This window comes from Drosophila guanche, unplaced genomic scaffold (genome assembly GCF_900245975.1).
Source record: "Drosophila guanche unplaced genomic scaffold, DGUA_6, whole genome shotgun sequence".
NCBI classification, from domain to species: domain Eukaryota; kingdom Metazoa; phylum Arthropoda; class Insecta; order Diptera; family Drosophilidae; genus Drosophila; species Drosophila guanche.
This window is the reverse complement of record NW_022995744.1, coordinates 12,502,797-12,523,176: the sequence shown is the minus strand read 5'-3', so window position 1 is coordinate 12,523,176 and position 20,380 is coordinate 12,502,797. Positions and strand designations below refer to the sequence as shown.

The following is a 20,380-nucleotide window of genomic DNA, read 5'->3' as shown; positions in this document are numbered from 1 at the left end:
TGTCTTTGGTTTCAGGCTAGGCAGTGGCAGAGGCACAGGCACAGTGAAGAGCGGCAACAGTGCCTCGGGGGGAGAATTGTGCCAGGCTAGGAACACTCTTTCTTTGCTTGCCCGTACGACATTTAGTACGAGCAGTTCACAGAACAATAAACACAAAGTTCATCTACCCAGCCGCAAGCAGTGCTTCATTCTGGATAAGCAGCTCACTGCTTGATGTATTGATACACGTGAATGTCCTGCCCTTAAGCATGACTGGTATCGTCTGCCTTTATTGTCCTCGCTCGCTCTCAGCTTGATAAACACAACGTGTAACGCTTTAAAATCCACCGTTACAACAACAGCAATAAAAGTTTCGTATGGATTTGCCCATAAAAAAGGCAAAGTTTATTTTTCGGCGAGTTCATGAACCCAGCCACAACAACAGCGAGAAAAGTTGCACGGAGGTCAAGCAACCTTCCCCACGAACGTCAGACGAGAAGAGACGAGACCACGGAGAGAGGTACGAATGGAGAGCAGCCAAAAAAGAGAAGCTGGAATGCTTGTTGGGAAATTCTATATCATCACATCTTTATGGTTCTGGTACTGGTACTCGTTCTGGTACACATTAAATGTCACTGACTGGATTAGTCCATTCAGAACAGTAGAGAAAGAGCCATAATAATAGATAGTCTTATGAGAGCATTAAGCTCTGGGATGTTCCAAATCTTTTGCTTGTCAAGCGTGTCCACTGCTTGGGAACTAAACTGCTTGCTACAATTTTAGGGAGTTAATGTCCACGCATTGCAAATAAGTGAAGCTGAAAAGCTCTGTGGGAAATCATATCTATAATTTTATGATATTTACTCAATTATCCATTGCTTGTTGAACTTTTTAACTGATTTTGGTCCATGAACTGCTTGTCACAGTTTAATCTTCCTTTATTTTACCGAAAGGGTATTCACAGTAGATACTTTATCCTCTGGTCCTAATCCCACAACTCCTGAGTAATGTTCTTTGGGATTACAGCTTGGCAGCTGTTTTGCTATTTCGCACTGACTGACCGGCCCCTCCTCCGCACCTCCGCCACCTGTGTCCGTGTGCCACACAGTAGCTGCCAATGACCGAAAGGTGGCGCAGTGTGCCTAGAGAGCAATTTATAACCCTTACAGACACACACACACACACAAAATGTGCCGTATCAAAAGCTCAATTTAAATGGAGGATGACGTGTGGGAGACACACAAAAATACGATACGAATATTTCATAGTTGATATGTGGCGGAGGAGAATGGAGAGGAGGAGTAACAGTAAAACGTTGCCCAGTGTTACCAATTCTCGGATTCTCTCTCTCTCCTGCCGACAAGCGGTACATTGAGAAGGTTTATGGGTGTGTTTGTGTTTCTGTGTGACAGATATGGTTCATATGGGTGTGTGTGTGTGTGTGTGTGACATGAAATTGTAATTTTCTATTTCACTTTTTGTGCGGTGGGCTGAATGGGGGGGGCATAAAAGGAGCTTTTCCAAGGGGGGTCATATGTGGGAGGGATTTGTTGTTATTCTAGGCAATAGTTATGGTTATTGTTGTTGATGTTGTTGCTGTTTGCTGTTGATGTTGATGTTGTGGCACACACAAGCAATGAATTTCCATTGTTAGAGTTGACAAAACGAAATGAATACTTAATTGGAAATTGCGGCTTTGAATGCGCCTGAAAGACGGCAACACACACACACACGAGAAACGAGCGAATGGAAAACCATTTGAAAAGTTATGGATGTGTGTTAAATGGAAAATTCGACTACCATAAACTGTCCAACAACTAATGATGAACTATATGCGAATCCTAAAAGGAATGAGGATACTGCACTATAAATTCAAATCAACAGCAGTGGAAAAACCCAATCAAAACAAACTTCGTTCATTTGACAATCCCCTCAGCATTACTCACACATTTTAAACAACAATCTAAACTCTCTCTTGCTGTCCCTTTTCCACTTAGCATATGAACTACTTCTGGCAGATTAACAGACAGTCGTCGTCGTCGTCGTTTTCGTTGTCTGTCCCTAAATAGTTTTGGCCAATGGCTTCTTCCACCCGAATAAAATCAAATTTTATGCTAAAGAATGTGATTCCCCCAGGGGGTACCCATCGCCCCCTTGGGCAACCGCATGTCAAGGCAAATCCTCGAGGACATAAAGGCATTAACTGTAAATGCCGTAATGCCGTCATTTTCCGATGACAGCGAGGCTGTCCCACCCACACACACCGCAAGGGTCGCCCAGCCACACACAGATACACAATGATATGAAAATGTAGAATGTGGAACGTTGAACGTCTTTGGCAGTCATTGGGTGAGATTCCATGTAGCGGTTGGGTCTTTGGGGAGGAGGTTCTGTTCTAGAAATGCTTCTGTTTCGCCCACATTTTTTTATTGCGCCTCCATTATTATTATACTGGGGGTATGGTGGGGGGGGGGGACCTCGCTGGCGGCGTCAGCTGTAGCCACATTGTTGCCTCCTTAAAAAGTCAATTTGTGTGTGACGTCTGCTTCGTCGTCCTGTTGCCGTGTGGCCCCGCACTCCACCACTTTCCCTTTGTCTTTGCTGTGCGTTCAACCCGCCAGTGACACAGTCGTTCACCTTTAAGCCTCACGTGCTATCGATTAGGCCACAAACAACAAGAGACACGGGCAAACACGGACAGGCAATACGAGTACAAACGGACAAAAACGCAGAGACAGCACCTACAACGGACATCTGTTGGTGCGGCAATAATAAATGTGTGCCAATGTGCGTATATCTCTCTGTTAACTGTAATGAAAACCACTCGGAAGTCTACAGTTGAGACACACGTGCCTGGACACAAAGATGCCCGGCAATTAATTTCTATGTGTGGGTTTCTGTTTATCCGAACGAAAATGCCAAAGAGTAGAGCCATCTTCGTTGAGTTTTTTCTTCATATATTAGCTTCAAATGTACACCCCTTTCTTTTTAAGTACAGGGGCATAAAAACACAATAAATTCTCATTTTATTTATGCCCCAATGGCAGCATCTTATTACCAAAAGACGTACCCCTAAAGATTAAATAAAACAATTCCCCACCCAGTTTGGCTGCATAAGTCATTGCATATAACCTATTTGAGAGATGGATATCCTTGCCTAAATATTCCATGAGCGAGAGGCAGGGAGCAACGAACGGTGAGAGCCCAATAAATAAATGCACACATAAATACATCAGATATATTTATTTACACAGTTTCTGGTATGTTTGCAAATGTTCTGCTTATAGACAAAATAAATACATTCATATATGAATATCAACGGAAAAATGCACGGAAAAACTCATAAATTATGCATCAAAAACTACAGATATTAAAAATATGCAATTCCTTTTGCAGTTGAATAATATTTGATGGAATTTATGAGCTTTCAATTGAAATGTTCCTTTTTATTGCAGGAAAAGGGGGAGAGTGAAATTGTTTGTATCGCATTACAATTTAAATGGAATTTAATAAAAAGTTGAACCTTAAACGGAATTCCAACCGTAGGCACAGTTGTAACATGAAATTCTTTATTGTTATTGGAATGGGAAATGTAATTTCCACGACAAAATATCATATTCTTGCAACTTAATTAGCCAGTTGCAGGAAATTCCATCTGGAAATTCCGAATTAATTGAAGCAAACCTCCTCAATGAGATTAAAGCCAATGAATGGGGAAACAAAGTTAAGCTAATATATTCATTCAATAAGTAAATTGAAAGCTGACAGTTGCAGAGGCAAGGAGGTATTTGTATCTATTACCAACCAGCCAGAGCCAGAGATCTGTGTCTGTTTTGGCTTCTGTCCCCTCAGAGACCATTAAACAAACGAACCAAAAGCAATAATCATAATAGCCAAGTGGCTCGGCATGCTGCCGTTCCTCCCCGTTCGACTTTGGGACTATATTTGTGCATAGTATACGATATTGACCGACCGACTTCAGGGACACTTTGACAAGTTCATGTGACAAAAATCAATCTCTGGGATGGCGTGTGAGAGCTAGCAGCCGCAGCCATATGGAGATTAAAGTTACTATATATAGGAACGTGCAGAGGGAGGGGGTAGTTGGGTGCAGGCGGGGCATTAGAGGAGGGAGTACCAGGGCGTACAATTAAAAAATAGTCACGTAGCCAGCAACACACAGCGGGGTGGGAAAGATACAATCGCAGTGGGAGAAAAATGCAAAAATTTACTAGGAAAATAATCAAAATATAAGCTTTTTGTGTACGGGGTTACAATTGTTGTGTGTACCCTACCAGATGGAGGGAGCTGTGGCTTTAAAGAGCCAAGAAAACTATATTTTATTCCTCTGTAGGGATGCTCTTTAATCTCCTTAGATCTTCAAGTGGGAAAACTAAAATCTCTACTAAAAAAGAGTATGCCCAGAGTCTACTATGCTCTGGTAGGGCATCCCCTTTTTGGTCCCCCCTGCTGGTTCACAGCTGGCATCAAGGGGTTAAGAAACGCCGTTGCTGAGTGAGTCCAAAGACTAGACCAAAGAACGTGACCCAACGAGGGGCGAGATTGCTTCTCTTTCGTTTGGGGGCGTGACACGATTGTAACGCACAATTTGACGCCTTTCTTTCTTGCTGTTCCTGTGGTTCCGTTATGGAAAAAAGTAGGGCTAGGAAAGCAGTGGCTGCTGCTGCCTCGGGGGCTGTAGGTAGGGGGCGCATGGAAATGCTGCGTGATCAGAGGACATAACACTTGCTGCGACTGCCAATGGTGTTGCCACTGCTGGTGCCACAGAATCATGATGAGGATGAGGCGTTGGGTAGGATGGGGATGATGCGGTTGGGTTTGTCAACCTCCGCGGGGAGAATGAACAAGCCAAAAGCAAACAGCGAAAAGGAGCGGCAGGCGGGAAGGCTGGCTGGCAGGCGTTTCGGGCAGGAGGGCGGCGTGTTACAACATCACGAGATGAGCTCATTACTTTAATGGGTTTCTCCCCCCGCAGCAGTCACGCCCCCTTGCCAGGCTTATGCGGTCGCGAGATGCGTTGCCCTGTCAGACAGACAGACAGACAGACCTCCTGTGGCTTATTTGAGTTATTCTAATGAAATATTTGGATTGCTGCCTGTCTCTGTGTGTGTGTTCTGGTGTGTGTGTGTGTGTGTGTGGGTTAAAGGTTATCATTTTTATTTGCACAGAGGCAAAGATAGAGCTTAATGTGGTGGGGTCAGCGGCAAAGCTGCAGCCAAGAGATGTAATTAGCCCATTAAACCAACAATCCAACAAACTCAAAGGAGTCTCGCGAAAAACGGAACAAGAAATATTAAAAGTAACCCAGAAATCTAATTACCGTGTGAGAGAAACAACAGCAGACGTCGGGGGAGAGAGAAAAAGAGAGAGAGAGCGAGCGGGGCAGGCATCAAAAACACAAGGAAGCAGGAAGCAAGGCGACAGGTACAGGGGGGGGGGGGGGGAGAANAAAAAAAAACAAAAAAAAAAAAAAAAAAAAAAAGAAAAGGGAGGAAAGAAAAAAAAAAAAAAAAAAAAAATAAAAAAAAAACAAAAAAAAAAATAAAGGGAGGAGAAAAACAAGAGGGGGGGGGGGGGAGAAAAGAAAAAGAGGGGGAGGGGGGGGGGGGGAGAAAAAAAAAAAAAGGGGGAGGGGAAAGGAGGGGGGGGGGGGGGGGGGGGGGGGGGGGGGGAGAGAACGTGGAGTAACGTACGTTGCGTGCCAGGAGCAAGCAGCAGCGCCAGAAACGGGAAAAAGAAAACAGCAGAAGCAAACGAAAAACAGTAAAACACACGCAAAGAAAAGCAGTCTGGCAACAAATTACAAGTTAACGCTAAAAGGGGGCGTAGAATGTGTTGAACGATGACGAAATCGAGCTCCATTGGGGGTGGCCACCGAGCAAACGGACATGCCATGGATGACGTTTCCAAACTGCCCCTCGGGAGACAGTAGCAAGCACGAAAATAAACAATTAAAGTTGCTTTAAACAAAAGGAATCCCAAAGGAAAATATATCAAGGGAATCTAAAAGAAGTTCCACTGTGCGTAACGGCGTTCACTCTCGCGCGATCATATTTTACTCTCACAGCCAAAGCTCTCTCTGAGCGCGCACTCTCCCTCGCTCTCTCTCTCTCTCTCTCTCTGCTGCACTGCTGAGCAAAGAGCTTGCACTCATTTAACAAATTACATTACGGAGTGTCTGTTGTGATTTTTAGACGGGAGCATCGACGATGTGCTTGTGATTATGCGCTACACTGAATAACTCCCCCAGGAGAAGCTCCACTGTGTGCAGTGAACACCATTAATCAACACCCGAAACCCACATGAATTCGGAAGAAGTGCAGCTGCTGCAATGTTTAAGAAGTGCTTAAAAGAGAACTACTTCAACTCTCACACTCATAAGCTCTCTCTCCCACCCACTCACTCTTCTGTTCTCTGGTAAACCAAGTGCACTGCAGTGTGCTGCAGACTAGAGAAGAGAAAGGAGAGCAACTCTCTACCCATGAATTTTGATGCTGACGAACACTAAAGCGTGCAAGTAACAGAACCCTCAATTGCTGGCTGGCGTCCTTGCACCATAACCACACCCACTCCACTCTGTACCCGGAACCCACCCCCGTTGGGACATGTAATAGTGCTGCAGTTGGTGCGGAGTACAAACAACCGTAATTTTCGTCAACAATGACTCTCCATAGCCAAGAAGAAACTTAATTGCAGTGCTAAGCAGGCAAGCAAAGGGAGGAGGGGAAACGGGGAAACGACTAACTAAAGAAAGCGTGAATTATTAAAACAATATTTGTACGCGATTAGATGCCAGCGACAACGACAACGATTCTCTCCCACAACCCCACAGGACTCTGCAGGAGTAACAGCAACAGCAGGCAGGAAATTACAACGCGCCGGGAAAATGTCGGAGAAATGGCAATAGACGGGGGCGCCAGGACGACGACCGACGACCGACGGCCGACGCCATGAGGTGGCAACATTTACACGCCTTTGTGTATGGAGAAGCCGTCAGACGACGTCAGCAGTTGTTGGCCGGGCTAAAAGGCCGCCAGTGACCAGTTAAGTGGAACCAAAGGCTGAGTCAAGTCCCGACGACCATGACGTCGCTCAGCGATGATGAGAATGAGAGGAGGAACACAGCACACAATGGGGGCAAGCATTAACGGCTGGATTCCGCCACACGCAATTCCAGGGATATGTGGCATAAAAAACTCAACAAAGAGCCCATAAATTAGCAGCAGAAATGTTTGTGGAAATAATCTATAAGCTGAATGGATATCCTGTTCCGGTTGATCCTGTTGAATTGGCACACAAAAAGTCCACTCCCTCAACTGCTTCTCCTCGCTCTCTCCCTCTCTCCTCCTGCTGCGGATGAGCTCATTTGGAAGCTTCTCGTGTTCGTGTTTGCTTTCCCAAATGGAAACTATTTATAGATCGGAATGGAATGCGGCGGTTCCAGTATTCCCAATGTGTGTGGGGTCTGCAACTGGAACTTTAGCTTTAGCTGTAGCTGGAGTGCAGCAATTACTCAAAATGTAACCCAATCGAAATCTTGTGGCCACCGGCAGGCAGTCAGTCCATTTCTCTTGTGGTTCCCTCTCTCTCTCTCTCCGGACCGCCCTCCAATTGGGTCAAGCGCGGCCTACCGCACCAGAGTGGGGATTTCGACACTCGAGGTGTGGGCATAGAAGGGGAGCTGAGGGAGTTGCACTCCAGCACACTGCCCTGATAAGCGTTTAAGACTCCACGAGGCAACAGCAGAAGCAGCAGCACAGGCAAGGGGCAGAGCCAGTCGACGGGCTTATCGGACAAAATACAATTTTCAACGCTGGCGAGTCATTAGGTGACCCCAAAACCCAAAAAAGTGAAATGTACAAATGAATATCGAAGGGCTGGAGAGAGCAGCATGTAAGTGGTGTCGATGGTAGGAGTAGTGGGAGTTGGGGTTTGTCCTCTTATCACAGGGTTCGCCTACAGCTCTGGGACTGGCCATTGATAGCCAGTGGAGCTGGAAACTCTCGTGATCTTTGCTTTACTTAGATTGCTCTCTTGCGAAAGGATTGCTTGATACTCGTTCTTGTTCTATTCTTCCTTAGGCAGGACAGCAAACTGTTGAGGTGCGCACATCAAATAGAGGGCAGTCCTTTACTTTTACTGTTCCTTTTATTACTGCTGTACTTCTGTTACTCTCTGTGAACTACCTCTACTTCTCCCTCTCAGTATTTGTGTTGTTTTTTTCCCTTTCGTTATCTGTTTCTTACATCTCTAGTTTCCCCGCCTCTCTGTAACTTATCGTTCTCATTATATCAACCAAGGCACATATTATCGACAAAAGAAAAAGTAATGTAACTGAACCTCGTTCTCCTCTGTCCCTACCTCTTCTTACCAGTGCTAGTGCTCACCATGTGGCCAACAAGCAAGAGCAGACCGCGATCAACATAGGGAGAGCAAGAGAGACGCACTGCACCGCACGCCATGCTCTTCCAGCTGCCCTCTGCTTCTGCTTCTGCCTCTGCCGCTCTTCCTCGTGTGAATTGCATTTGCATTTGCATGCAAAAACACATGACATGCTCCACATTTGCGTGACATTTGTACCAAGTCGGCCGCACAGGGGCAGGGTGTGTGTGGGGCATAGCCGGTGCCCCCTACCAAGTAAAAGTGTAACATGCAACAGCAACAACTGCAACAAAGGGTGTCCAAAAAAAAGAGCACAGAACAAAACAGAGCAGAGGCGTAGGCGGAGGCAAAAGAGAAACGTGAAATGAGGCTGCAAAGCCTTTTTGCCTTTTATATCGCCTTCCATTGCATTTTTTTGGCGCAGTGGCCACATTGCACCCAAGGAGAGTAGGTGCAGCAGCAGCAGTATGAAAATTGGGGCAAAAGTGCACCGGCAACTAGCAAGAAGCGAGTCAGGGGAGCGCAAGCAGAGGCCAATTGTCATTAAAGCCGCACTAATTGATGAGGGGTGGCCAGAGGCGAGGGTAGAGAATTGATTAAAATTTGAAATTGGCCTAAATATGCAATTAAATGGCCATAAAAATTATATACCAATTCCCATGGAAATTTTAATAGCTCTTTCGCTGCCAATAAGAGAGCGAGAGAGAGGAGGAGCGTAGAGCGGGAAAGCAACAACAGAAATGGGAGCATAAAAGCAACAACAATTTCTGATTTGAATAAATGGAGAATAACAAACGTCCCACAGTTTGGCAAATTTTAACACATTTTCCAAAACGGAAATTTCACCAGCATCCGACTTTGAGCATTTAATTTCCTTACTCAGGAATGCAGCAGGAACAGGCAGCAGGAACAGGCAGCAGGAGCAGCCACCTAACACCCACCATCACCCCCTGCCATGGCAGACTGATGTCATTTCTGTGTACGTGCGTCGACAGTGTACTGGCAGACACAACAGAAGGAGGCAGGCAGGCTTCCCACATCAGTGGCAGGAGTTGGAGCAGAGCACTGGAGACAGACAGCAGACATTGGCAGACACTTGGGAGGAGTCGAGGCAGCAGCGGCAGCCGGATTCCCATTCCCAGTCAGGTAACGGTAACACAACATAACAGAAATAGAAAAACATCGCCCACAAAAGCTTGACAACGCGACAAAGTTTCACCCACCACCGCCCTTTCCCCAACCACATATCACGTAGGAGGGGGGGGGGGGGGGGGGGGGCTACAGGTACATGTACATCCTGCAACACTCCAACAGCAACAACCCACCCCCGCCGCACTTGCATATGCGACAGAAATTATGAATGAAACGAGAGATAACGCCAAAAGACGAGAAAGAGGAATAACACAACAGAAGAAGTAGAGACAAAGAAGAGCAGCAAGAAAGCAGGCAAAAGAGAAGCAGAAAAAAAACAAGTGGAGAAGCGCTCTAAACGATAAATCGACTTTAAGTGTACCCATACAAAATATCAGTAATATCTTTAGGAACATCCTAGAGAGTTCCCTCCTTTTAGATAGAGTAATACTCCCTGAAAATTATAAAAAGGGTTACTGAAACAGTTACACATTTTGCCTCTCTTCAGCGCTACATCTCCCGCATGTTTTATATGGAAATCTGGCTAGAAACTCTTTCTCTCATTAGCAACAGTCTCCGCTGCTGCTCCGGCTGCATCTTTTACTTCTTAGTTTTCTAGAGGCGTGTTATGAAGAGAAGAAGGGGGATAGAAGATGGAGGCCGCAACAAAGTTTGCCACAAAGTTATAATGCCCTCATTAGGCCCGAGGAATATGCAAGGACAGGGATTGAGACTGCCGGGTCTTAGGGGTTTGTTGTGGCAGTCTCAGTCTCAGTCTCTCTTCCTAGCGCTCTCTCACTCTTTGGCTTGACAACTTGAAATGCAGCCTGAGCATAGCTGGTGGCACTGGCAGTGGCAACAAAAACAATGCAACTCAGTTTTAAAAGATTAAAAAATTGTATGATGAGGCACAGCAGAGGAACAGCAGGACTCTATGACAGGATGCAGTCTGGGGGCATGCAACTTTTTAGCACTTTTATTGCAGTTGCTGTTGCTGTTGCTGGCTGTTGCCACAACTCTTGCCCCAATGCCATCACCAGAGGCTCAAGACGGGCACAAATTGTCAGGTTGTTGACGAGGCAGGCAGGCAGGCAGGCAGTCAGTCAGACAGCTCTGAGCTCTGTTGTGTCGGCCTCTGATGATGTTGCAGTTGCAGTTGCAGTTGCATCTTTTCACTCCCGAGTGCAGACATAAACAACAATTTAAGGGAAAACAATAAACAATTATGCCGTGCCTCATCAGCAAATACGGGAATGAAACTTGCCACCGCCTTCCATCTACCATTTTCTTTCTTCTATTTTCTATGTTTAGCTTCACAAATGAAGTCTCTGCCTCAGCTCCACCTCTTGCTGCACTTGAACGAAATTAAACTACTCATTTAAGTTGTGATTACCCGTTGCGTTGCGTTGCGTTGCCTCAAGTGGCAGCCAGCCAAAGTGTGCTTATCAACACCATACAAGCGAGCGGGCGGGCGGGACAACTCAGGGGGAGTGTGGCCAGAGTGCAAGTTTAAACAAATATTTTATAGAGCATACATGATGGCTGTTGCAGCGGCAGCAGCAGCAGCAGAGAGAGAAGCTCCTCCTCTGTGCGCCATGAATTTGTAGTGTTTGGGCGGGTGTGTGGGGGTGTGGCTGGGTGCCGGCGTTTGGGGCAGGCTTGACATAGTTTCAAGCGGGGCGCTTAGCTCTGCAGTTATCTGAAGCACAAACAGACGCACACAGCAGCAGCAGCAGCACAGTAGAGGACACCACACGGGTGCAGGTGAAGTTGATTTATGCAACAGCTTGCAACAGTTCAAACGATTTGCACACTGAAAGAAATGTAAGCTAGAATTTGGGCAAGAATTTAAGCCGAAACATGAAAACTTTCTTTAACTTTTACTGGCATAAAAAGCTGTCTGGAAAATATATCCTTTCATCTGTTAAGTGCCTTAATGTTGATGGATTTGTGTAACTAATTTCATTCAAAATCTAGCAGAAAGTTCTCTCATTCATTCCTTTCCTCTCAGTGCTCATGCCACACAATTCCGAGGAGCATAATTTTATAAACTTAAGGCTTTTACACCTATTAAAATGAAAGAGTGTGCCACATGGCGTTGGGTGTTTGTCCGTGTCTGTGTGTGTGTGTGTGTGTGTGTGTGTGTGTGTGTGTGCCACTCAAAAAACTAGCAACGCAAAATTACATTTTATCCCCACAACGAGGCCAACGAGGAAGAAGATGCCAACCGGACCGATCGCCTCTCTCTGTGCCGCTGCCTCTGCTGCAGCCGTTGCAATTTCATTAAATTTTCATCAACATTTCATGCTGCAGCTTGCAGCCGTTGCAACGCGCCGTCGGTTGCACTTATGTGCAGCTATTTTATGCATGAAACCAAATAACGATGCTCCCTCCTCAGGCCAACAGCATTCTGGAGGCTTCCCCCTGGAGGGGAGCCAACAGCAGCAGCAGCAGCAGCAGTGGCAGCTCCATTACTTCATTAATGGCCAAAAAGGCAGAAAAATAACGAACGAGAAATTGGCTGCCGGCCACGCCCCACAGGCTGGCTGTACAGTGAAGCCCTGACTGTGGGGAAAAACAAAAACAAAAACAAAGCAAAAGATATAATCCCCATAATTTCATGGGAACAGCCGCTTAACCTTCTCGCCTTACCCGTCGCGCTCTTGGCCCTTTGCCTTATGCCTCTCATGCCCCAAGCCCCAAGCTCCATGAGTTCGCTGGCGTGTCATTAGTCATGAAATCGGAGACGCCAGACGTGCCGAGGGTTTGGTCTAGGCGGCATTGAAGGGTTGCCCCTCCACTGCGCTCCCTTTCCCACCTTCATAACTTGTCGCGTGTGTCATCCACTCCCTCTTACTCCTCCTCCGCCCAGCAGGGGAAGCCAGGTGATTCGAACACGTTCCGACATAAAACAACAAAAGAGTTGCTCGAGAGAGGAGGAATGCATCGATGCAGCTCGCGCGTCTTGGCCTCTGGCAATGCATCACTGCCTCTGCCACGCCTCGAGGGGGCAAGCACGAAGCCGGACTTGACAGCACAGTCAACGGCATATTGCTGCCGCTGCTGCGTGCGAAGGAGACACACAAAAAAAAAACATGGTAATTCAATTTATCTCAGAGAAATCCGTCAGCGGCAAAGCGGACAAAAATGCAAACAGAAAGAAGTCTGTACAAAGTTGAGCAATAAAAACTTGTATTTTCTATAATTATTTGAAGGAGCGGCTATCCATCGAAGACCACTAGTTGAGGGGTAAAACAGTGAAGAGAACTATAAAGATAACTGTATGGAAAATTAAAGAGAAGATTGAGACTAAAAGTCGTACAGTTTAGACTAAAAATAAATGCAAATAAGTACTCTAAATTCGAGGTTCTCTTTGTACTCTTCTTGAAGATAATTCTCTATTATTTTAGTGGTTTATCTATTTAATTATCTAAATACTGTAGCTACGAACTGAAGAACTAATCTGTTCAACTGTCGGTTTATCCATCGAAATGATTATAAATCTTTTATAGCTTTGGGGTCTCTGTTTTTTATGTTTCCTGTTTTACGGTTGCCATTCTACCATTAGTCGTGAATATTGCTGATTTTTTACAACCATTTAGCAACATGTCAAAGTTATCATGAAAAAATGGTTTTTTTTATAAACTTTATACTTTGGACCCGCGAGTGCTCCAAGACCTCAATAATAGGCCTACTACGGTTTTCATTTTCTGGCCCAAAAAGCACAACCAACTTTTGCGCGTATTAGAAACTAGACCTGACTCAACTCTCTCGCATGAAGGGGTTGTCCCCTGGCTGTCCAGCGGGGCTTGGGGCGGTGATTGGGCAAGTGCCGAAAAACTCGTTTTGGACTCCACTTCAAGAACTGGAGCAAACGGCTGCTGCTGCTGCTGCTCGAGTGGTGTCCGCCGCTACCGCTGCTGTTGCTGGTCCCTCTCCTGGGGTCTCCCCCTCGCCCCTTAGCATCTCTTGTGCTGTGGGCAGGTTTTTTTTTTGGAATTGAGCACAGATGTTGGACGAAAAAAAAACAAGCAGCACAATTTCGCGTTTTATCTTTGAGTGCAAGCGACAGAAAGAGATGGCTGATGAGAGGAATAAGAGAGAAGGAGACAGTCAGGAGTTGGGGGAAAAGGAGAAAAAGAAACAAGACAAAGAATGAAGAAATAGACTTTTTTGGCAGAGAGCGAGACGCAACGATGAATGCAAAGATAAAGGCAAACGGACACCAGCAGATGCCACCTTCTTTCCTCTTTCCTTCTCCTAGGGGTCTCCTCTCCACCACCAAAAGTGGAACAAGTTCAGAAAAGCCTGCAGCGGACACACTGTCAGCCAGGCATATGACAAAAAGTTGGCAGTATCAAGGAGTACTCCCCGCCCAATCCACAGCAAAAAATAGAACAAGTAAAACTGAAATTGGGAAATATTCCCATTTCCATTTCCATTAGTAACCACTTTTCCCCATTTCCATTTGTGTGTGTTTCAGTGTGTCCCCGTGGCACTCACCTTTGATTCGGTTAGAGCTGGTTACCTCTGCCACCTGCAACGAGATAAAGAGACAGACAAAATTGTCAATTAGATGATTCAGTTGAGAGAATTAATTGAGAATACATTTGGTGGATATGCTTAGTGCCTGTGGGCCGAGGAATTCGGTCATAAAAAGTACGATTCATAGGGATTTCGGCTTGGCTTAATTGGCTAATTCTTGTTCCCAGAAATACTCGAAATTTGTGAAGGTTCCCCTTTTCGAGTGACCCCTGTATGAGTATCTAGATAAAATCGTACTCGCGTATGTACATTTATGAGTGTTAGTAGGCCTCTCTCCGTCCCACTCCTCGTGTGTTGCCAGGGTTCCCATATTCACATCCGCATCACAGGGGCCTCATCGGCCGCTACTCTTTCGCTTATCAGCTGCTGCTGCCTGTGTGCCTGACGGACAGGCCTGACGAAACGGATAGACCGCTTAAAGCGCAAACAAAAAGAGCAAATATAAGCCAAAAGAGGAGCAATAAAATGTAGTAATAATAGCAACAACAGCAAAATCAGAGGGGCAAATGCTGAGCGATGACGCTGACGGCGACGCGGCGCAAATATTGATTTTTTTATGTGTGAATGTGTGAGTGTGTGTGTGTGTGTGAGAGCAGCAGCAACTTCATTTGTATATGTATGGAGCAACAAGAGCAATAGCAACATGGGCAGACGAAGCATAAAGCAAAACAAACCGCTCAAAGAGAGCCTCAAAGCGAGAGAGACCGCGAGCGAGAGAGATAGCAAGACGACCCAGACCCTGGAGCGCTCTGTTTGTGGCCGTGGTTGTCGGCTCTCTCCCTAGGCCACGCTTAAGATAAGTATTTCAAACACGTTGAAACAATTGCCAAGCAGAGCGACAAACGACAATAAAGAAGACGCGTTAAAACAAGACACGACACAAGGCAAAGACAAAACAAAGCAAAGCAGACAAAAAGAATCAAGCAAATTATATGCAAAAGGCAAAGGCGTTGAGCAGGGAGTCGCAGAAGGAGAAGCAAAGGCAGAGAGGGTGAGGAAGAGCAATCACATTTACTGGCCGCGACCCCTACATGCATACGTTTTGCCCCTGGCGCTGCCCTCTGCTGAAACCAAGCTTCCTTTTGTCAGGCTCTCTCCCCCTCCTCTTGGCATTTATTTTATTTTTTTCTTCTTCACGTGACCTGCTTACAAAGCCAGAGGGAATGTCTCAGGATGTGTGTGTGTGAAGAGTGAGGAGTGGGGGCAGCATGACCCAAAGTCGTTAGAGCAGATGCATCACTTTCAGTTTCCGTCAGTCTCACAGCTGGCCCGCTGCTCGCTCTCTCTTTAGCCGCGCTCACTCTCTTCCCCCCACCCACTCATTCGAAGAGTGTACGCCCCACATAACAATTTGAAGGGTCTGACTGCCGCTCTCCTCTTGTGTTTATTTTAGATCGAGTACTTTTAGATAGCAAAAGAGAGAGCAGGCGTCATATGGCATGGGGACAAATATTTGGCGACTGAACGTCGAGAATGTTTGATGGGAAAATATCATCGAGTGCAAACAGTTTGAATGAGCGATAGAAAAGAGCAGTCGCTATAAAGTTCTTTCAACTTTAATCAAACATTTTTCCTCAATTTAAAATATAAATATGAAAGAAATCTCCACAAGTATGGATCAAAAACATAGAAAAAACGATTACTAATACTTTTATTTGCTCAAGTTTCCCCTGTCATGTCATTTGCGTGTCAGTGCATCTCATTTCCAGAGCACTGGGAACACTCCACACACAACCGAAACAACAAATCACAAATGAAACCAAACAGATCTCAAGTGCTGTCCAGATAAGAGACGACGCCGTTGCCTCCAGTCGGCGAGGTCTCAAGAGCACCGTTACATGGCAGCCAAACAACAACAAAATACACTGCCAATAAAACTCCGTTTTTTTTTCGTTGTAGTAAATCAGAAACTATTCAGCGCGCTTTTCCGTCAATCCTTGAGCGCTCCACCCAACTCCCGAGACGAATCCCCCGGCCCCATAAAACACAACAAATGTGCTGCATGTTTAGCTATTTATGTGGCACAGTGGCAACCAGAAGAGGCAGGCAGACATGCAATGTGAACAGTTTTCTGGTTGAACAGCTGCCGCCTGCCTCTTGCCTGCTGCTACTGCCACTGCCGGCTGCCGGCTGCAATCGATGCAAATGTGGGAAAATATTTTCTGGCAAATATTCGAAAATTATCTTTGCCACAAAATAAATTGCAATTTACGGAAACTATTTGAAGAAATGCCACAAAATTGAAGAATGATGCCAGAGGAAAAGCGTTAGAGAGAGAAATCCAAGAGGTGCTTTTCCTGCTTGTTGATTTAACAATTATCTGTAGGTTCCCCGCCCCGTTAGCCGCCTCTGGCTCGTGACAAAACCATATATTGATTTGGGAAATCTATGTCAAATTGATTACAGAGTTTGCTCCATCACGTAGCCTACCCGAAACGACTGACTGAATGAATGAGTGAACGGCCAACAAATTGGAACAACAATAATCAGCAAAGTGCAATGCGCCTCAAGTAGAGAGGGGAGAAGCACATTCTGGGGAGAGGGAGCTTCAGCATTTGTCTTCAATTCGATTTAGTTTCGGCTTCTGCTGTGTTTCTGCCTCAAGTGGAGCCCCCTTCCTGCTGTACCCAATGGACACTCCACAGCAACGATTCCAACAACTGCAATGCACTCGAGACAAAAGCATGCAACGCAATGCAGCGAATAGATAGAAGGAGACACAGATACGGTCGGAGTGCACTTCTAGCAGCAAAATGAGACTGAGATTTTCGCTATCGGAGCAATCACAGCGTGACATTTACTCACGAGAGCTGGACAATTCAATTGAAGAAGCTGCTGCAAAAGTACAATGCAAAAACAAACAAAAAACCTGGAACTCTTTTTGCGACAAATTACACAGCAGACAAAAATCTCCCGAGGGCGGAGACACCACATGGTGGCAGCAAGATAAATTGTAGCTAAAAGAAGATGTACGTTTAAGATTTAAGTTCCACCGCCTAAAGGAGCTATTTGTCATGGGGCGGAGTTTCTCTGCAGCCATAGAAGAAATGTAGTAAGGAATACTATAATCTTCAACAAATTCCCATGGAAAATACGCTCATCTTTGCTGTCATACTTTGTGTGGAGACCGCCTCGCCTCTTTCCCTAGTTCTTTTGGTGTGGCCCTCATGGGGAGTTGGCTCCCTTTTCCCCTAAAAGTCTTTCTCCCCCACAAAGTGCATTCGTATAACTCAAGACCCGTCCAGAGACCTATAAACGATGCGCATTGCATGTCTGAGTTTCTGAGTTTCTGAGGTTCTCTGGGGGTGATGATATACAACCAATTTATCACGTATTTGTCACGAGGAATTCACGTGTTGGAAATGAAACTGAGAATTAATCGAGAAACTTTATGAATGGGTGGGAATGGAATGAAGGTTTTTGGCACGATAATCATTTTGCTATTACTAAAACGTCAGGAAAGTTCTCAGAAATTTTTACATTAAGTGATTTTTATATGGGAGTTTCATTAGTAAAGATATTTCAGTTGTGCCACGTCCCTTTCTTCTAGTTTTTCATTCTCTCCACACATTCATCACTCTTAGAACTTGAAATTCCTAGCAGTTGTCACTAATTATAAATGCCCCAAAGGGGCATCTCCAACTTTTGCTGGCAACAAAGTGGCCTTCTAATGTCTTAACAGATGCGGAAGAAGATGCCTCAGAAGATGCAACCCCACAGAGCAAGTTGCAGAGAATGAAGAGCACATCTTGGGGTTGGAGTGAGCATTTAAGGGTTGGCAGAGGGATTACACTGACACGCACACACAGAGACACATATTTCTGGTTTAACTTTTTAATTCCATTTGAAGGTTTCGAGTGCCTGTTTGTCTATGACTTCCATCTCCCCCCGAACCCTCCCGAAAATGTGAAGATTGTCAAGTTCTTCAAGTGTTGGGGGAATTACACAGAGAAAGGCTAGAGCCCAGACAGCTGTGGGGTTGATGCAAAGGAAATTCCTTTACGTTGGAACGTTCAACTCCATCTGTACAGCCCCAACCCTTCCAGCTTCTGAGGGAAATCCCTCCCATGACAGTTATTGCGGCTCCGGGGTTTGCTTGCTCCACTTTCGTGTTTATATTTATCTGGTTTCCTCCTAGAGCCCTCTTGGAAGCTCTCTTCCTGCCTCTAACCATTCTCACATCCTCCTGCGGCACATTCACACCTTGTCGAGGGCGAGGGAGGCACAGGCAAGGACTCTATCTACATCTCTCGCTCTCTCTCTCTCTCTCTCTCTCTCTATCTCTGGGGTTCAATGTACTGAAATTTCATTTGAATATTAGCCTCACTGCTTTACAGAGATTGCATTTGGAAATCGATTTGCCATTTTGTTGCCACTGTCACAGGCCATAGCCAGAGATCTCCCCACTCTCACAGAGATTTAGCCAAACTTTCTGCCAACATCCAATATCAGCGCAACAGTCCGCACATCCCACTGTCTGTTTTTATTGGACCTCCCCCTTCCTTTTGGTGTCTATATATTTCTCTCATTTTTTGGCAGGGATTAGCCAAACTTTACTTTACCATTAAAAGGCGAAACTTCAACTCGATTTTCTTGTTGTTTCTGCGGGTGTTTTTCCTCATGGATAATAGTTCCAGCAGCTGAGAGTTGGACCTACTAGTTTTATTAGTTTTTGCCACGCTTTTCGTATTTATTTGCAAGAAAATTACACCAGAGCAGGGAGAGAGCTTTTCGCCTCATAAACTTTTATTGTCACTGATCCTTGTAATTAAAAACTTTTCATTAAGTCGGCAAGAAGGAGAAGAAGAAATATTATACTTTAGGGTTTTGGTGTTCTTTCTATAAGTTGAGGGCCGAAGTGGGTCGGCTGGTTGCAGCTGCAGTAAGCCAGTATGATGTTTACTTCAAGTTCTTACTGACCAACGCGTCAGGAGATTACTGCTAGATGAGGAAATGGATAATGGTACGAGTAATATATTTGGAGGAGTAACAAAATATCTAGCTGTAAAGTAGTAAAGATACAAATTAAACTGTTCTCCTGCTATTACTGCTTCTAAAATGAATTAAGCGCTTTCCAATTGAACTGCTTGCTAATTAACGAAAAAATGAGTGTCATACAAGCTTTACCTTTTGCTTTTCGGACGAATGCACTGCTTGCTTGTCGGCTTGTACGGAGATCTACTGGCTAATTGGTGCAGAAAATAATTATTTTTCAAGCATTGCTTTGTCGTTTGACGGACATAAAATGAAACCTAAAAAATGTATGTACATAGAAGGAATTGGAAGCTTGATTGTGTTAAAGTTTAAATCCAATTTATGGAAGCCAAACACCAAAAAAAGGCTCGCCTCCCATCTGCAGCTGCAACAAACAACCCAAATTGGAATGCCAAAAATGTACTCTCTTTTGCTCTCTTTTACATGCAAATGAACATGTGTGTGCTCGTGTTTCTATGTGTGTGTGTGTGTGTGTGTCGTGGCTCTCTAATTGGAGTAACAGGAGGCGGCAAAAAGTTTTGCCACTGAAATGTGCCTTTGCCTGCCCATAAAAGCTGCTTTATGAAAATCGATAAAATCGAAAACTAGCCAAAAGCAGCAACAACCACCCCACACAGCAACAGAAACAGAGGCGGCGGAAAAAAAAGAGTCCGGTTGAGAGTCCGGAAATGTGTGCGGCGGCCCAGGAGCACACGCGTCAATGTAGCGGACGGAAGAGGGAAGCCGGAAAGCAAGAGGCAGGAGAGCCAGGAGAGCGGTTAGAGAGAGAGAAAGCGCCAGGAGAGAGAGGTGGGAAAGGTAAGGAAGGGCCAATGCAAAAGAATGAATGGCAAACCGGAACACGTTGCCGAACAAAGCTTTCGAGTGTGAGTAAGGGAGCGAGAGTGAGAGAGAGCACCGCCACAAACGGCGAAGCCAGCAGCGGCAGCGACTGCATAAAGTGCAAAAGCAAAGTACATTTACATCAAGGTACGGGCAATCCCCATCGCTCTACTGATTTCCAATCTATTTGTCTCGCTTGATCTGTGTGTCTCTCAGGCAATGCTTCACCTATCTTTCCATACACCTTGGGGCTAAAGTAGTCGGCGCGGTTATGGAATGAAACAATGTTTTGCTGCCCAGCGGATGTGCACTCGAGTGCCGGATAAAGTGGAGAGTATGAAGCAGGGGGGCAAACACAGTACAGCAAGTGGAGAGTGGGGAGAGTGTGAGCGTTTGGAGAGTGCGAGCGTGTGTGTGTGTGTGAGACGGGAAGTAAGAGCGGAACAAACAGTGTTCGGGGGGGCGGCCTTCTGCTCGGCCTGTTTTCGAGGATGTGTGGGGATCC

The 20,380-nt window shown here is 45.6% G+C and overlaps 1 long non-coding RNA gene across 2 annotated transcripts in view; it reads right to left on the bottom strand.

The window, feature by feature from the left end:
• LOC117579071 overlaps positions 1-20,380 on the bottom strand; it is a 28,142-nt gene that overhangs the window by 1,670 nt on the left and 6,092 nt on the right. For both annotated transcript variants that reach the window (XR_004573431.1, XR_004573430.1), the window contains one exon: positions 14,017-14,050. This is a non-coding gene — a long non-coding RNA (uncharacterized LOC117579071). The remainder of the gene's footprint in view (positions 1-14,016; positions 14,051-20,380) is intronic.